The sequence below is a fragment of the Phalaenopsis equestris genome, unplaced genomic scaffold (assembly GCF_001263595.1).
Source record: "Phalaenopsis equestris unplaced genomic scaffold, ASM126359v1 Scaffold000513, whole genome shotgun sequence".
Classification (NCBI taxonomy): Eukaryota; Viridiplantae; Streptophyta; class Magnoliopsida; order Asparagales; family Orchidaceae; genus Phalaenopsis; species Phalaenopsis equestris.
Window position 1 is genome coordinate 1230368 of NW_018164953.1, and position 18617 is coordinate 1248984.

General features: G+C 34.1%; 1 protein-coding gene across 1 annotated transcript in view; it reads right to left on the reverse strand.

Moving 5' to 3' along the window:
- Nucleotides 1–18617, reverse strand: part of LOC110028533 (phosphoglucomutase, cytoplasmic) — a 50854-nt gene that overhangs the window by 29286 nt on the left and 2951 nt on the right. The gene's annotated exons all lie outside the window — the stretch shown is intronic.

Sequence of the window (18617 nt, forward strand, 5' to 3'; positions counted from 1 at the left end):
GAGCGGCGGGATGAAAATATGCGAGGCCTCGGGCTTGTCGGGCTATGATATCATAGGATACCGTTCTATGACACCTAGAAGATATTTGGGAAGCGGATTTCGTGGGGAGGTGATTGAGGAAGTGCGAGGGGATGAAAATATGAGGGTCCTACAACATTTCGATTTTGGTAGGCGTCGTTCGGCAGCTGTCCCTGCTGAAAACAGCAAAAAGAATCACAAAATGATAAGGTACCATCAGCGCGGAGGTTCCATTATCTGCTCCTAAGCAAGATACATACACACTACTTGTTAGAAAAAAATGGTTGAAATGTTGGATTTGAAAATTTAGCAAGATAAGAATTGTGTTAGAAATGATTAATTAAAAAAAAATTTTGGTCTGGGAGTTGGGTTAGATTGTATGAAATCTTGGTTAAGGTATAGGAAGAATCAATCCCTAACAATTTAGGGTCTATCGATCTCTAATACAAGATGATACCGTTTTAGGGCTCCTAAATAAGTATTTGGAAGCGGATTTTGTGGGAGATTGTTGTAGAAGAGCGAGACATGAAAATATGTGAAGTTTAAGGCTTGTCAGGCTCTGATATCAGATGATAACATTTTTGAGCTCCTAGAAAATACTTGGGAAGCGGATTTCACTGGGAGATGGTTGTGGAAGAGCCAGAGGATGAAAATATGCGAGGCCTAGGGCTTGTCGAACTCCGATACCAGATTATATCATTTTAGGACTCCATGAAGGTATTTGACAAGTTGATTTTGCGGAGAGGTGGTTTTGGAAGAGCAAGGGGGTGAAACTATGTGAGTCCTATAATGTTTGGATGGATTAGGTGTCGTTTAGCAGTTGTCTCTACTGAAAACAATGAGAAGAACCACAAAATGATGAGGTACGAGCAGCGAGAAGGTTCCACCACATGTTCCTAAGCAAGATAAAGACATATCACTTGCTAAAAGGAAAGGATACAACATTCTGAAGGGCATAAAATAGAGAATAAAGTTTCCCAAAACAATAACAATAATAAAAAGTATAAGAAAATAGAAAATAACAAGATATAAATAGTTTTCTCCTAAAAAAACCCCCAAGTAAAAGTAATAAAATAGGAAAAAGATCAGAAAAAAAAAATAATATATGGATCGATGAGCACATCCTTGATCCAGTCGGGTTATAGGCACATCACTTGAGAGGATCAAGGATATTGCATTCAAGCAATAAAAAAACTAGAGAGAATAATCACTATACATAAAATCAAAACAAAAAGTGTCCAAACAACATATTTAAATGTCCAAATGCAGAAAAAATCCTAAAATAGTTCTCCTAGAGAGACTCACTCGTTTCGCAAAAAAGGGTTCGCAAGATTTGGGGAAACAGCAGAACACGAAGTATCACGGAAAGGGGATTGCAAATCCCGTCAATCCCGTGTGGAGCGGTCACACGTCAGACTGGTTCAACATTTCCAGCCCTCATGGTTGTATGGCCCTTTAGGCAAATTAATTAATTAGGGTTTCTTCAGCCTTTGGACATTTAAATATGTTGTGAACTTCAGTTTGGAAACTTTTTGCTTTGATTTTATGTATAGAGATTATTCTCTCTAGTTTTTTTCTTGTCTGAGTGCAGTTTCCTTGATCCTCTTAAGTGATGTGATTGTAACCCAATTGGATCTAGCTGGTGATCTCCCCTAGACATCCGAAAACCTTTCCATATCTCTGCATCCGCTGTCTACCTGCCTTTTTTCTGCATCCATCCTGCTGTCAAGCAGAAGGTGCCCCCATTTTCAGCCGTCACTGCCATTTTCCTCTATGTTCCTCTTCTTATCCATATCCTACCCATCCCTTGATCCTCCTACACTGTCAAAGAACACTAGCTCAGTGTCAGAGCATTTATGCCAATGCTTGATGTTGTTCCACAAAGCACTACATTCCACAAATCATGACACCAGGCAAGTAAAATTGGCCAAAGTAATTATTTAACAATTCTTAATTTGAAGTTGACCTGGATATACAGGTGATGGTGTGGTTCTTGCCACTATTCATTTAAGAAAATGGAGGCCGTCTGGAGAGGCTGACCTGCACTTTTTCTGCTTGTGGATTAGCAATTTTGGCCTCATCTTACCTCTGTCACTCTCATGTACAAACCATGTGGATATGAATTGGTGTGAAATTGTGGAATGAGATTAGCAATTTGTTGTTTAACTGATTTGGAATTTCAAAATTAATAGAGAACTTTTTTATCTCATGGAATAAATTTAAGCTCAGAATAAGAGCAATCCTATGCAAATCTTTTCAATCAATGTAACGTGAGTCCAACAGTTCAACGCATGTAATTCATAAATTTTAGGCTTGATAAAAAATTCTCTTTCAGTTTTACAATTTTCTGAGAGCATGTTCAATAAGTAATTCCTTTGAGTGCGCTGTAAACACTAATACCTGGTTCTAAGAAAAGTCATCTCTTTGTACAAGCATGAAACTTGATTTTTCTTGACCTTGGTAAATTTGTTCTTCGTATGTTTCTTCTACATAATTTGTTATTGGTTAGTTTAAATTGATTTTAGTTGAAACTTGATACATCAGAAATCTACTTTTCTGGAATTCATTTACTCACTAACTTTATTGATGTACAAATTTTAGCTGAAATTCTTCCAAATTTGCTATCATTTCATTATCAATTCACCTTAAAAACAATTATTATTTATCTTCATTTAAACATAGTGAATTGCTGACTTCATTGACAGCTTGGAATTTGAGATTCTTCTTCTTTTTTTTTTTTTTAATTCAAAGAATAATAATCGCATTAGAAAACCCTAATGCTAAGTCACCAAGCAAAAAAAAAATCAAAGCCTTTATATTGTGCCACAATGTCACAGACAAGTTGGCCTAATTATAAGGTAACTTAACAGATCATTAAAAGCAATTTGAACTGCTTTGCAAACTTAATTGACTTAATTGATGAACAGATAAAATCAAATACATGAAGACATTAATTTGATCATCTGGAGAGATAATTGCAGTCTTTAACAATGATACTTATGAAATGATTGACGCCAAACATTGACATAAATGAAGATATATGCAGAAATATCATGGCTAAAACGTCTACCTATGATGGTAAAAGTGATCATGAATTTTTTCATAATTGGCTACCACACAAATATATTTTTTGAACAACAGACCATGTTTGATAAAAGACAAATAAAATTTGTAAAAGTGAAATTAGTTGATCAAGTTAAAATTTATCGGAAGAAAATGAAGATGCGGAGAGAGATTAAGGAGGGAGTTTACAATAGGAAGGCTTTAATTAAAGAACATATAAAAGAAAAATGATTGCCTTTTGTCAGATAATAATATATTTTTAATGAATTTAATTCTCTAAAACAAGGAACAAAATTATTATTAAATACATGAACAACTTCAAAGAAATTCTTGTTATGTTCTAAATTCATTAAAGATCCAAAAATAACACTAAATATATTTAACTCTGGTTTGACACCTCTTAGCCAAAGAAACGATAACTAACCACACACCATTATCAAACGTATTTTTCAACTTACAATAGACTTCAAACAAATATTAAAATTTTTTGTGTCTAAAAGAGTTACTATTTATTTAAGAAGTACATCAATTCATTAAAGTAATCAATTTCAGAAAGGTGCAACTACCATATCTAAAGGTGGTAACACTAAAATCAATAAGGATAATAAAGAATAATCAACTACATCTTCATCTGGCACTAACTGTTTGCCAAAACACTGTTAAGTGTAATCAAATTATTCATTATGCTCTTGAGCTTTCTAATATGAACTTGTTGAAGTTTATCAATTCTATGAGAAATTAGTGGATTATGAAGAAACTTTATTGGATAATTCTTTGAATGTCATGTATTGCATCATAGCTCCTCTTAAGGTAGAATATGATTGAAAGTGGTTTATTAAAAAGTACGAGTCTTAAAATTGTGCTTGCTCACACCAAAGAAGGATTGCATAAGATATGTATACAGTAATGCTATGAATAAAATCATCATCAAATGCAAATGCTATATTCCTCATTTGGATAACATGCTGGAAACGATAATTACTGCAATGTTATTTTCAAACAATGATTTGAGTAGCTAAAATCAAGTTAGAATAAGAGAAGAAGATGCACGAAAATTTGCTTTTCAAATTAAATAAGAATTATATAAATAAATGGTAATGCCTAGGGTATCTAGTACTTTTATGAACACAAGGAATTATGTTTTGTAATTTTTCATTAGAAAATTTTTGGTGTTTAGATTTTGATAACATCTAATCTAAAACAATACTCAAGCTAATCATTTGGCTCATCTTAAGAAAATATTTTTGAGGCATTGAAGAAGTTACGAGAAAAATGCTAAGTGAGTTTAGTTTCCATAAAAATATTGTCCTTGAACACTGTGCTGATGACGGAGCGTGACACGAACTGGGATAGAGGTGATATTTCCGTCCAAAAGAACCCATTACAGGAATTTTCCAGCCCACAGGGGCAGGCCGACCATTTTGGGCCCATTATTTTGCTTTATTTAAAATTGAATTAGGGGTTTTTATTTGCGTCAATATAAATATGTTGTTTAAAACATGTTGGGGGACATTTGCTTGAATTTGAAACTATTAAGAGATTGTTTTATCTAATTTTTTGCTCCAAGGAATGTTGTATCATACGTCCATTTGAAAGTGGAGTACATATAGCTTGTTTGGGAATAGGTGGTGGGTCCTCCTCAATGCCATGCTTTACTTTAACTGTACTATACAAGGAAAGCAGCTTTCGCCCCAAAATTCCCTCCACATACAATGTTATTTTCAATTTCTCACCTCCTTATCATCTTGCAAAATATCATTACGTCATTTTTTCATCCTTCAAAACCATCTAGAAACCCTATGTCATTGTCATTTGGTATTAGTGCCAAATTCTAATCCAATTTTATAACCTTAACACTAGATCTTGTTGTGGACCAAAATTTTATATTCTAAACTTTCCAAACGTCCACCAAATCAAACTCTAACTGTAAAAAAAGGGCCCCCATACCCTTTCCAACATTCGGCCAAAAAAACCAAAATTGAGGAGGACCCATCATGCCGCCAAGAAAAACACAAGGGGTGTCCAAGAGCTCAAAATAAAGGATATCAAGTGGAAATCCTCCACTTACATAAAGGATTATTGAATTCAAAAGAAGATCTGCCAGATCAAAAAAGCACTCGTAGGCATAATGGTGACTCGCCGAGCCGAGAGGAGGAAGTTAACCCTTCCAACAAGAGTAATTCAGTACTGATGAATCAATGTTCTGATGATTTTGCATTGAATATCAAAGAAGAGATAATGAATATGGGGTTGTTGACCTCATTTTTAGTTTAGGTCTAGTTTTTTTTCTCTTTAGTAGTTTAGGGTCTAGTCATAAAACTTTTCTGTTGACTATTCCTAGAGAACTAGAAAAAGAATCATCACCATTAGAAATTTTAAACCCTTCTTTACTCAACTTGAAGTTCGACATGTTGGTCCTAACCTCTAGCACTTAGTACGTGGGGTCACTATGGAGAGGAGCTCAAGGGGAGTCCCCTCAAGGGGAGTCCCATATAGGATGGTCAGACCTTAGAACTAACCTGGGTGAGTTGGTTTTAGTTGGGCTAGCTTGCACACACTTTCTTACACAACCCAAATCCTAGGACCCCTTAGGTTGGTCTCCTGACTCCTTCTGAAAAGCTCATATAGATGGACCTATACCCCTAGTCTTTGGCTAAGATGGTTAGAGCCAGCATATTGAGCATCCAAAATGAATCCTCATATGGCTCCTATTGGTTTGGTATTGTTTCATGGCTTATTGGCCCATTTTGGCCAAAAATCACCAAATTACCAAAATACCCCTACACCCTAATTTTTGCCAAAAATCTCAAAATTACCCAAAATACCCAAATTTGCCCAAAAAACATCTCAAGCCACTCTCCACTACTTAAATTGACCAAAATTCACCAAAATCACCGAATTCTCAAAATACCCCCAAAAAATTGTCAAAATTACCAAAATGCCCCTCATGACCTAAAAGTTTCAAAAATTCCAAAAATTTCCAAAAATTTCAAAATCATCCCAAATATTCCCAATTTTAATTTTTGACCATCATATTAGCCAAATTTGACTAATTTTACCCAATTTGACCAAAAGCCCCAATTTACCCTCAAAGGCCTAAATGTCCTCAAATTAACCCTAATTTTGGCTCAATTAGCTCCAATCTTGCCCAATTTCAATTCCAAATCAAAATTCAGCATTCACAATCCTACTTTAAACAAAATTCAAGCCCAATTTTATTCAATTGCAAGCTCAACTTCACTCAAATAAAAAAGTCTCAATTTTGACCATATGCCTAAATCCACTAAATTAGACCTCCAATTCAATTCAAAATCACTTGAAATTTTTTCAAATTTTTCATGAAATACTCCTACACCAAACTCAACATTCAATTAGCCCAAATTCAACCTCAATTTCAAAAGCCCAAGCCCACTACATATAATTTCAAAAGCTCAAATCCAAAGCCCACATGACAATTCTTTTTCTTCATCATCCATTTGATTAAAATAATTCTTAAAGTCCTAAATTCAAGATCAAATCATTCCAAATCAAGCATCATGTGAAACTCCACAAAAATATCTTATAAATTCAAAAATCCCTTCTCATGAAAATTAGCCAAGTCAAGGACATGTCATGAAGCCACTCCCAAGCCATAGATAAGTCATGAAAGCCATGCCACATCACCATACCATTAGTGGAAAGAGGCCAAGCTACTTTCAAATATCCTTAAGATTCTTTTAACCCCTCCCATGAATCACTCTAACCCATGTTTAGCCAAATCTCCTTGGATAAAGATCTCACCATGATGATTGAGCTGAGCCATCTGATTTTCTTCAGCCCAAACCTTCATTGAAGGGTGAACCCAGCCCCAAACAATATTTTGACCTAAATTGACCCAAAATAGTTCTTCCCCCATACTATTTCAATTCAATGTCTTTACACATGCCCAAACCCAATTGACTTCACCGAACGCAAGCCCTAACCTCCCTGGACTGGATGGTGACCTGAGTGTGGCCGGTCGGCCACCTAGGCTGCTGGAAAAGCCAAGCCCAAATGCTCCCCCTTGGCTAAAACTCAAATTAAACTCATCCAAGCTGTCTCATTCCAATTGGATTGTTGTACCTTGTTGGCATCCACATAAGCAACCCAAAGCACCCACCAATTGCCCCTAATGGCCTCTCCTTCCCCCTCTATTTAAATCCACCCTCCATGGCCAAACCAAGAAAGCTTGAAATTCCTTGGGGAAACTCTGTCAAATTGCTTCCAGAGTTTCTTCAAGACCTCTTGAGTTCAACCCAATCATCCTTAGCCACTCAAGCCCACTGCTCGAGCTCAATTTTGAAGCTCAAATTCAAGCCCGAAACAGGACACCCCCCAAAACTTCACCAAACTCAAAATTAATTGCACTCACACCATCCCAACAGTGACAGAAGAAGATCCCCCACAAAAGCCCCATCACTAGAGCACCCTAAATTAAACTTTGATCGAACCCCCAAATCGGCCTTGGTCGAATTTGGGTCTAGGCATTTCACCATTGCTTGAGGCTTCATCTAGGAGCTCTTTGGACTCAAAGCAAGCTTTTGGAAGCACCCACTCGAGACCACAATTCTCGGGCAAAGATATTGAACCATAACCCTAAACCGAGCTTCATTTAACTCTTCATGCTTATAGACTTAATTTAAGGTTTGATCAACCGTATAGATATGTTCTCCTAGTCAAGACGAGTCTATAAGAACAAACCGCACTTAATTTGGTTAAGAATCGAGAAAGATATTAAGGTTTGAAGTTGGACGGCTCGCGAGTTCAGTCCATCGGGGACGATGAAGGAGGACCGTTTGATCGAGCATGTATCTAATGGAGGGTCCTGATGCGGCCGGACGATGCTTCGATGCATGAATGGAGGGCTGACTCGGACGGCGGCGCCCAATCCCGCTGCGACATGCGTCGGTTCGACGCGTACGACGATCCAGTCAGCGCTGACTGGTTTAAGTAGAAAAATCACAAAAATCAAAATAAAAATACCCTCTTGCTCAGTAAACAGAGGAGAACAATGTGGAAATGGTTTCATATTTTTTTTTATGCATGTATGATTTTTAATTAATTAAATGATGTTTTTCTTATTTTGATTCTCCATTTGCATAGACATTTCACCATGACATGATACCATGACTTGATTTTTGGGGCTTTGGTTCTCTCTGTCATGAGGGATCTTCCTTGATTTTTCCAAGGTCTGGAAAAATCTCTAGACAGAGATCTCTATTTTTCAAGTATATTATGTCTATTTTGGTAAAATAATTATAAAAATTAAAGTACTCACCAGAAAAAAAGTACTCATCAGAAAAATACAAACTTTGTTTTAGTAGGTTCACTATGGTCATAAGGCCTTAGGAAAAATATAAATTTGGTTTAAATCATTTAAAATAATCCTAATTGTCACTAACCCTAAAAAATGAAATAAAATTAACTTGGAGTAATTATAAATGTAAATGGCATGAAAATCATTATCCACAGTAATTTAATGTTAGAGGAGTTTTCCATAAAAATTTCAAGTCAATTGGAGTTGATTTAATTATTCAAATGGATTAATCAAGTGAAATCACATTTTTGGCATTAAAATAATTATAATAATTAAATTACAACTCAAAAAACTACCAAAATTAGCTTTGTAAGCTCCTTGTGACCAGAGGAACCTAAGAAAAATAAAATTGGAATTAAAATAAACACTTCATTTTTTAGTTATTTTTAAGCATTTAAAAAATTAAAAAAACAATTAAAAATTATAAAATTTCAAAAATTGTAAAACACACTAAAATATCATATTTAGTTTGCTGATCACCTAGAACAAATTAAAAAAAAATTTCATAATTTTCTAAGTCAAGATATTAATTTCTAAAGGCTTAAAATGAATTTTCTCTAATTTCTCACTAAAATAATTTCAATAATTAAAATATAAATATAATTAAAATAATTTCAATAATTAAAATATAAATCACAAAAATATGAAATTTGTTTCTTTGGATTCCCCGGGCTCAGAGAGATTTAATAAAAATATAAAAATTAATTTTCCACTTGAATAGTATTTTATATTTAATTAATGCTAAAAAAACAAATAATTCTAATAATTAAATTAAACCTCTAAAAATCATGAAAATTGACCCAAGTGGTCCTCTGACCTAGGTGAACCTCCAATGATCTTCTTAAGAACAGAGGTTTTATTTTGATTGAGTTATTAAATTTTCATTGAAACATCCTTATTTTTGCATTAAAAATAATTATAAAATTAAATAAATTCATAAAAATCACATTTTCTCCTCTGATGTTTTAATTAACCCATGAGTGAGGTGACATAAAATTTTTAAGTCATTGGAGTCTAATTTAATGAATTATGAGGTATTAAGTGCTTAGAGGCAAAAGGGTAATTTTGTAATTTAAGGTTTAATTAATATTTAGGCTTAACTAAAGGGCTAAATTGACAATAAATGATCTTAATTGATATATTTTGATGACTGAAATATGGAAGGGATAAATGGTAGTAATAAATCTCACTTTGGTCTTATAAAGGATAAATTTGTAATTTTTTAAAATTAATGAAATTTAGAAAATGTTTAAATAGAAATATATTAAGGTGAGGGGTTTGATTTTAGAAGGTCATAACTCACTAATTTTAAGCCCCAACTAATCGTTTTGAGATGATTCATAATTCATGATAAGGATTAAGAATATAAATGTTGAAAACATTTTTTCTTAAAATTACAAACCTACCAATTAGATCTTATGGGTTTAATCGTGAACTAGGTTTAATCAAAATTTTATCTAATGAGGTTTAGAAAATAATTTATAATTAATTCAAAATCTTTCAAAACACTACAAGCTCATTCTTTAAAAATTTAATTAATTAAATTTCTTAATTAAGTCAAGTTGCCCCCACGGGTCTTTACCCATATAATTCATAAGTGAGATACCAAGTGATAATTACATCATTTAAAGGATAATCAGAACATCAAAATTCACTGAGCATAAAGGGTATTAACTGGGTGAACTATATAGAAAACATAATAAGACCAAAACGAACTCAAGATAATTTCAGAGACTGTGAAATGTCTAGGGTATTACCCGAAGCTTCTTCATGATCTTTCGGAGATCTTGAAGAACACCTGGACTTATTATGATTTGCTTAATGGAATCATCCTCAAAATTTGGACCCGATAAGATATGACATAGGATCTGGTAGACACGCATCAAACTTGTATTTTCTACTTTTTTTATAAACATGTTTTAATTCCTGCAAAATTATATATATATATATATGTGTGTGTGTGTGTGTGTGTGTGTGTGCGCGCGCGCGCGCGCGGGTGTGTGTGTGTCTTGCAAGTACTAAACTTTTAGGTGGAGGAACGAGAAGACTCGACAGTTACGCATTTACAGTTTGCAGTACTTTCCTTTTCTGTATTTTTCCTTACTGCACTTTTTGCTTATAAACTTGCATGCTAAAAAATGATGTCACCCTGAATGTCAAAACTAAAACCTTTAGGATAGCCACAAAACTGAAACCAAAATCAAAACTAAAATCAATCAAGATGAAATTCACCTCACAATATTCAAAATATAAGACAACTCAAATTTTAATCACAAACACCACAAAACAACAATTGCAACAAATTAAGACGTCTCTATCAGATGATCGGGAATCCCTCGGAGGAGGTAACATGCGGTTGTTAACGAGATTTCTCATGGTTTAAATGAAAGTACAAAATTCATTAAGTTGAGTTTAGTAAATTCATTTAGACTAAGTGAATCCGAAAGAAAATAGTGATACAGGAACGAGAGAACCGTAGTATCCTAACCGGTTATGCTCTAATCAACTTTAATATGCCCCATAATATTTAAAGAACCATAACCATAGGGACATTTGATTTGACATCATGACCTGACACACTAGAAAACGTGACTTCTAAAACATGATATTTTTCTCAACTCTTCAATTGACATTTCTAAAAGTAATACCTGCTACGTCATCGAGGAGCTTAGAGCTTTCCTGTGGGCAGCATTCTACAGCAAGAGGATCTACAACAGCATATCTTCTCTTTAGAATTAAACAATAAATCTATAGGACTTCAAGGTTGTTTGCTTATGTAACATAAATTCTCACTTATGTTTAGGCCTTTGTATGGTTCTGCTATACAATATAAGCCCTAACTAGTCTTAGGATTCCGAGGTTGTCATTCGTTACGACCTAAATCCTCATATCTTCCAAACTATTTGTGTTATCATTTTACAGGAATGTAAGCCCTAATTACTAAAATTGGCAGGATTAAATATTCAATAATTCTAATCCCTAAAATGGAAGTCAAACAGTATGATAGTTTTCGGAAGTCACTGAAGTTCTCCTCAGGATCTATGACATCCCTAGTTCTTACTCCTTTGGATTCCAAAAATAAAATGTTCTAAATTTGAGTCATTCCCCTTTCAAACTTTTTTGTACGATCTCGTTGAAAAGTCTTATTTCTTTGAAGTCCTTGAAGATAATATCCTCTGATTTTTATCGAAAATTTTCTTAGGCAACTTCGATTGTCTATGATGTAATTAACTATAGGGGTTTGCCCTTATAGGAAGCATTTCCGAACGCAGCTTAATATAAACTCTATTTAATCTTTCATATTAAATAGGGGAACTTGTCGGCTTATAATAAAAATGATTTCGCAAACTTAACGGATGTAATACAATCTTTAGTTTATTTAATCGAGTCTTACGAGTAAGTGGTGTGTTTATCCTTCGGGATGAATGCATTACTTGCAGTATTAAACTCGTTTATTTAAACTACTGGGGATATGAGATCGATACGGTCTTGTATTTTCCAAAATCCAAAATACTATTTTTTCAAATTATATATATTAAATTAAATTAAAACGGGTGTTGAGATATCTATTTTATATTTAATTAATGCTAAAAAAACAAATAATTCTAATAATTAAATTAAACCTCTAAAAATCATGAAAATTGACCCAAGTGGTCCTCTGACCTAGGTGAACCTCCAATGATCTTCTTAAGAACAGAGGTTTTATTTTGATTGAGTTATTAAATTTTCATTGAAACATCCTTATTTTTGCATTAAAAATAATTATAAAATTAAATAAATTCATAAAAATCACATTTTCTCCTCTGATGTTTTAATTAACCCATGAGTGAGGTGACATAAAATTTTTAAGTCATTGGAGTCTAATTTAATGAATTATGAGGTATTAAGTGCTTAGAGGCAAAAGGGTAATTTTGTAATTTAAGGTTTAATTAATATTTAGGCTTAACTAAAGGGCTAAATTGACAATAAATGATCTTAATTGATATATTTTGATGACTGAAATATGGAAGGGATAAATGGTAGTAATAAATCTCACTTTGGTCTTATAAAGGATAAATTTGTAATTTTGGATAAATTTGTATAGGATAAATTTGTAGTTTTTCAAAATTAATGAAATTTAGAAGAATGTTTAAATAGAAATATATTAAGGTGAGGGGTTTGATTTTAGAAGGTCATAACTCACTAATTTTAAGCCCCAACTAATCGTTTTGAGATGATTCATAATTCATGATAAGGATTAAGAATATAAATGTTGAAAACATTTTTTCTTAAAATTACAAACCTACCAATTAGATCTTATGGGTTTAATCGTGAACTAGGTTTAATCAAAATTTTATCTAATGAGGTTTAGAAAATAATTTATAATTAATTCAAAATCTTTCAAAACACTACAAGCTCATTCTTTAAAAATTTAATTAATTAAATTTCTTAATTAAGTCAAGTTGCCCCCACGGGTCTTTACCCATATAATTCATAAGTGAGATACCAAGTGATAATTACATCATTTAAAGGATAATCAGAACATCAAAATTCACTGAGCATAAAGGGTATTAACTGGGTGAACTATATAGAAAACATAATAAGACCAAAACGAACTCAAGATAATTTCAGAGACTGTGAAATGTCTAGGGTATTACCCGAAGCTTCTTCATGATCTTTCGGAGATCTTGAAGAACACCTGGACTTATTATGATTTGCTTAATGGAATCATCCTCAAAATTTGGACCCGATAAGATATGACATAGGATCTGGTAGACACGCATCAAACTTGTATTTTCTACTTTTTTTATAAACATGTTTTAATTCCTGCAAAATTATATATATATATATATGTGTGTGTGTGTGTGTGTGTGTGTGTGCGCGCGCGCGCGCGCGGGTGTGTGTGTGTCTTGCAAGTACTAAACTTTTAGGTGGAGGAACGAGAAGACTCGACAGTTACGCATTTACAGTTTGCAGTACTTTCCTTTTCTGTATTTTTCCTTACTGCACTTTTTGCTTATAAACTTGCATGCTAAAAAATGATGTCACCCTGAATGTCAAAACTAAAACCTTTAGGATAGCCACAAAACTGAAACTTAGGATAGCCACAAAACTGAAACCAAAATCAAAACTAAAATCAATCAAGATGAAATTCACCTCACAATATTCAAAATATAAGACAACTCAAATTTTAATCACAAACACCACAAAACAACACAAAACAACAATTGCAACGTCTCTATCAGATGATCGGGAATCCCTCGGTGATCAGGAATCCCTCGGAGGAGGTAACCTACAGTTGTTAACGAGATTTCTCATGGTTTAAATGAAAGTACAAAATTCATTAAGTTGAGTTTAGTAAATTCATTTAGACTAAGTGAATCCGAAAGAAAATAGTGATACAGGAACGAGAGAACCGTAGTATCCTAACCGGTTATGCTCTAATCAACTTTAATATGCCCCATAATATTTAAAGAACCATAACCATAGGGACATTTGATTTGACATCATGACCTGACACACTAGAAAACGTCTAGAAAACACTAGAAAACGTGACTTCTAAAACATGATATTTTTCTCAACTCTTCAATTGACATTTCTAAAAGTAATACCTGCTACGTCATCGAGGAGCTTAGAGCTTTCCTGTGGGCAGCATTCTACAGCAAGAGGATCTACAACAGCATATCTTCTCTTTAGAATTAAACAATAAATCTATAGGACTTCAAGGTTGTTTGCTTATGTAACATAAATTCTCACTTATGTTTAGGCCTTTGTATGGTTCTGCTATACAATATAAGCCCTAACTAGTCTTAGGATTCCGAGGTTGTCATTCGTTACGACCTAAATCCTCATATCTTCCAAACTATTTGTGTTATCATTTTACAGGAATGTAAGCCCTAATTACTAAAATTGGCAGGATTAAATATTCAATAATTCTAATCCCTAAAATGGAAGTCAAACAGTATGATAGTTTTCGGAAGTCACTGAAGTTCTCCTCAGGATCTATGACATCCCTAGTTCTTACTCCTTTGGATTCCAAAAATAAAATGTTCTAAATTTGAGTCATTCCCCTTTCAAACTTTTTTGTACGATCTCGTTGAAAAGTCTTATTTCTTTGAAGTCCTTGAAGATAATATCCTCTGATTTTTATCGAAAATTTTCTTAGGCAACTTCGATTGTCTATGATGTAATTAACTATAGGGGTTTGCCCTTATAGGAAGCATTTCCGAACGCAGCTTAATATAAACTCTATTTAATCTTTCATATTAAATAGGGGAACTTGTCGGCTTATAATAAAAAATGGTTTCGAAGACTTAACGGATGTCATACAATCTTTAGTTTATTTAATCGAGCATTACCAGTAAATGGTGTGGCTATAATTCGGGATGAATACATTACTTGCGGTATTAGACTCGTTTATTTAAACTACTGAGGATATGAGATCGGTCCGGCTTTGTATTTTTCAAAATCCAAAATATTATTTTTTTCCAAATTATATTTAAATTAAATTAAAAGTTGAGATATCCATTCTAGCAGCCGATAACTTTACAACTCCTCAACTTTTTAGTGCCGACAGGGGTGAAGGTTAACTTGCCAATTTTTTACGGTCATATAGACATACAAGTTAATTGAATGACTCCAAACCGTGGAACGAATCTTTATGTATAAAGATATTCCATAAAATATGAGAGTCAAATTGACAATCATCAAGCTCAAGATCAATATTAATGGTGGAAAATTTTGAAGCATCTTCAATAACGAGAAGAGAAAGAAAGATAACTATGTGCACTAAAATGAAGATGAAGCCGCAACACAAATACATTCTTCTACATAATTGACAACATATATTCTTAAAACTCCATTATATAATTCCTCATTTTATTAAAATATATTTTAGCAATATGAGATGCATCAACTATTTTATGATATGAAATAAAATATGTAATTTTTTCAATGATATACCACCATAAAAATATAATCACATTTTCTCAATTTTCATGGCAAATCAAATACAAATTCTATGCTAATGTCCTCCAATGGTTTATACTTTATATGAAACTTGGCAAAAATATTTATTCTGTGTTTTGCCTCCGAAATCTAAGAAATTAATAAGTCGTAAATTCTGAAATAATATGTATCACATCTGACGCGAGTGCTTATTGCGGGCGCAGTATTGTAGCTGCTACAGTACCGCAGGAGCCGGGCCGAAATAGTCTCATTTTCTTTTTTATGCTTTCTTTCCTATTATCATTCATTCCTTTTAGTCATTTCATATATATGTGTTGTATTAGGGTTTGGTAGTCATCTTTGGCTCAGATTTCTATCAGGACAGCTGTCGGCGTCAATTTCTCCCTTTGAGGGTTGTATTTGAGGGTTAGGTAGTGCTCCGGTTGTATCTCTCTCTAGAGGTGGTGTTTATCTTCCCTAACCTTTTCCACATCCTCCCCACGTCGCTCCTGAACCACGTGCATTATTGCAGCCGCACCTTTTGTTATTTTTCCAGCAATTTCTCCAATTCAATCACCTGTCCTGGTTGTCGTCACCTCAAACAGCCATCCTCTTGCTGTCCTGCAGTTCCCCGCATCCCCTATCGCTTCCGCCAACATTCCCTTTGTTACAGCTTGAAAACAGTCTTTTCCTGTTGTTTTATGTTGTTTTCCCACCATAATTTGATTATTTGTGGCATGTTTATTGCTATTTCAGATTTTGAGAAGTCGTGTTATTATATTATTTTTTTCAAGTGAGTTGATTGCAACAACTTAGTCGCTTCAAGTAATAATATTTGTTTTTCTATTACGGTGTGAGTTGACTCTTGTATCATTTGATATCAGAACTAGTCTAACCCTAGTCCTATCATAGGGATTATCGAACATCTGCCATAAATTAAAAAATTTATTTCCTACCACCAAAAACCCTTTCCACTTCCACAAATCTCAAACCCAAACCATGGCACCAAAGAGATACATGTCGGACCCTACACAAGATGAAATATAGTGTAAGATCTGCCAACTTTAACGGAGGCTTGCAAACATTGAGGATGATAACCAGTGGGAGATTACCCTTGATCATGATCTGGAGAGTTGAAAGGGAGAAATGAAGAATCTAAAAATGAAGCGGGAGATACAACACTAATTCCTACCAGCTTACTACAGACAAAATATTCAGATCCTAGCTTCAGAAGCAGAGAGACCACATTACCAAGCGATCACATCTTACAGCCAGAGTTTAAACTCATGATCGTACAATCAGAGTACACCCAGGAGAACACCCAAGACGATCTCATCAGAGGAAAAATTGATTCAGACTTGAGTAAAGGTGGAACCAATCCACATCCCTAAATCTATCACAACAAAAAAAATGTTGCAAGTGTCGTGGATTTGAGCATGTTGAACCAGACTGCACAACCAACTGTACGTCAGTGTACTAGGCAATCTTCAGTTCCGACAACTGCAATAGAGGTTATGCAACCCCAGATAAAAAAACTCATACCATTCAGATCTATAGACTCATTCCTGAGTTGACCCTACTGAGGGATGTCAGCACATCAAAAAATAGGGCTCATTTGTGCCATGACTGGAAGTTTACATAGAATTATTCAGATGTTAGATTCAGTTCAACATGGTACCCATAACCAGATGTACAGACAGGAGTGAACCCCATCCTTGAAATTTGTCTTAGGAGTTTGATGGGAAAGGGAATTCTTTAATGAGAACCAGGTCCTATCAGTGAAAAAGATGTCTCTCTTGAGTGGTTGCTAGTGAGAGTGGTACACCCTACCACAAATTTCATCTCAAAGTTAATTCCTCCTCACATACTTTTTTATCAGACACACTCAGACGAGTACAAAGAGTGGAATAAACTAATTACAGATTTAATGGCTTGATAGCTTGGTCCATGATGATACTCATCCACTTACAATTTTAGTTATGATTGTGCCAAAGCTGGATAGATACATATTTTATCAAGATGTGTTTTGGAAGGTCAACGCCAACATAATTGACTTACAGGGAGATTACAACATTTCCGCCCCCTTCAACGTTATCAACCTGACGCCATATGATGATGAGACAAAAGTTTCTACGAATGAGGTTAAAGCCCCCTCAACCCTAGGATATTGACGCGGTAGCTTACCGTGGATGCAGTATTGTAGCTGCTACAGTACCATGGATGCAGTATTGTAGCGGTTACAGTACAGTGAAACTATATATATCGCGGGAGGCTTAGAAATAATTACATTTTCTTTTCTTATGTTTTTTTTTTCGTACTATTTTTCATTCCCGTTTAGCTATATAACACCAACACTTCTAAAGATGTGTCGTACCCGTGTTAGACACGTATCAGACGCCGACACTTATCTAATACACCCGACACTTCCCACATGCTACAAAATATGTATGAATTTTTGTTAGGCACAAACATGTCCGAGACACCTCAACGCCACATGGGGTGTGAGCTTAACACTATTTCGAGAAAATGGGACATGAGAACTAGAAAATTATAAATATAAGTATAATCCTAATTATACCTCACATTCGAAACCATTATATTTCTCGTCGTGTTGAAGTTCTCTCTAACATTCATCTAAATCTAGCATCAAAGGTGCATCCAGTATTTGTCGAAGCCGAGCATTAGTAATCGCAGAAGTTTTAAAATTTTAGTAGATAAGTTTGATGAACTCTTTTAAAACATATTATATCTAATTTTAAAAACTAATTTTCATAAACATAAGATTTTATAATATAAATTAAATTCAAGAAGCTAAATTTTATTCTTGCATAATTTTTTGTTGTGAATTTTTTTAATAAAGAATATTGAAAATATATAATTTTTATATTAATAATTAATTAAATATAAAAAAATGTCGTGTTATTTTTTTTTTAATTATGTCTTGCGCCCGTATTATGTCATGTCGTGCCTGTATCCCTGTGTTCGTATCTGTATTTGTGTTTGTGTTTTATAGCTTTTTAGGCATTTCCTATATATGTGTTGTATTAAGGTTTTGCATTCAGTTTTGGCTAAAATTTCTATCACAGCAGTCGACGACAGCCGTTTCTCCCTTCAAGGGTTGTATCTGATGGTTTGGGTGATGATCTGGCTGTATCTCTCTCCTGAGGTGGTCTTTATCTTCAATGTCCCTTTCCCCATCCTCCCTACGTCGCTCCCGACCACCCTCCAATACTGCAGCCGCGCCCAAACAACAACTTGTTGTTTTCCCTGCAGT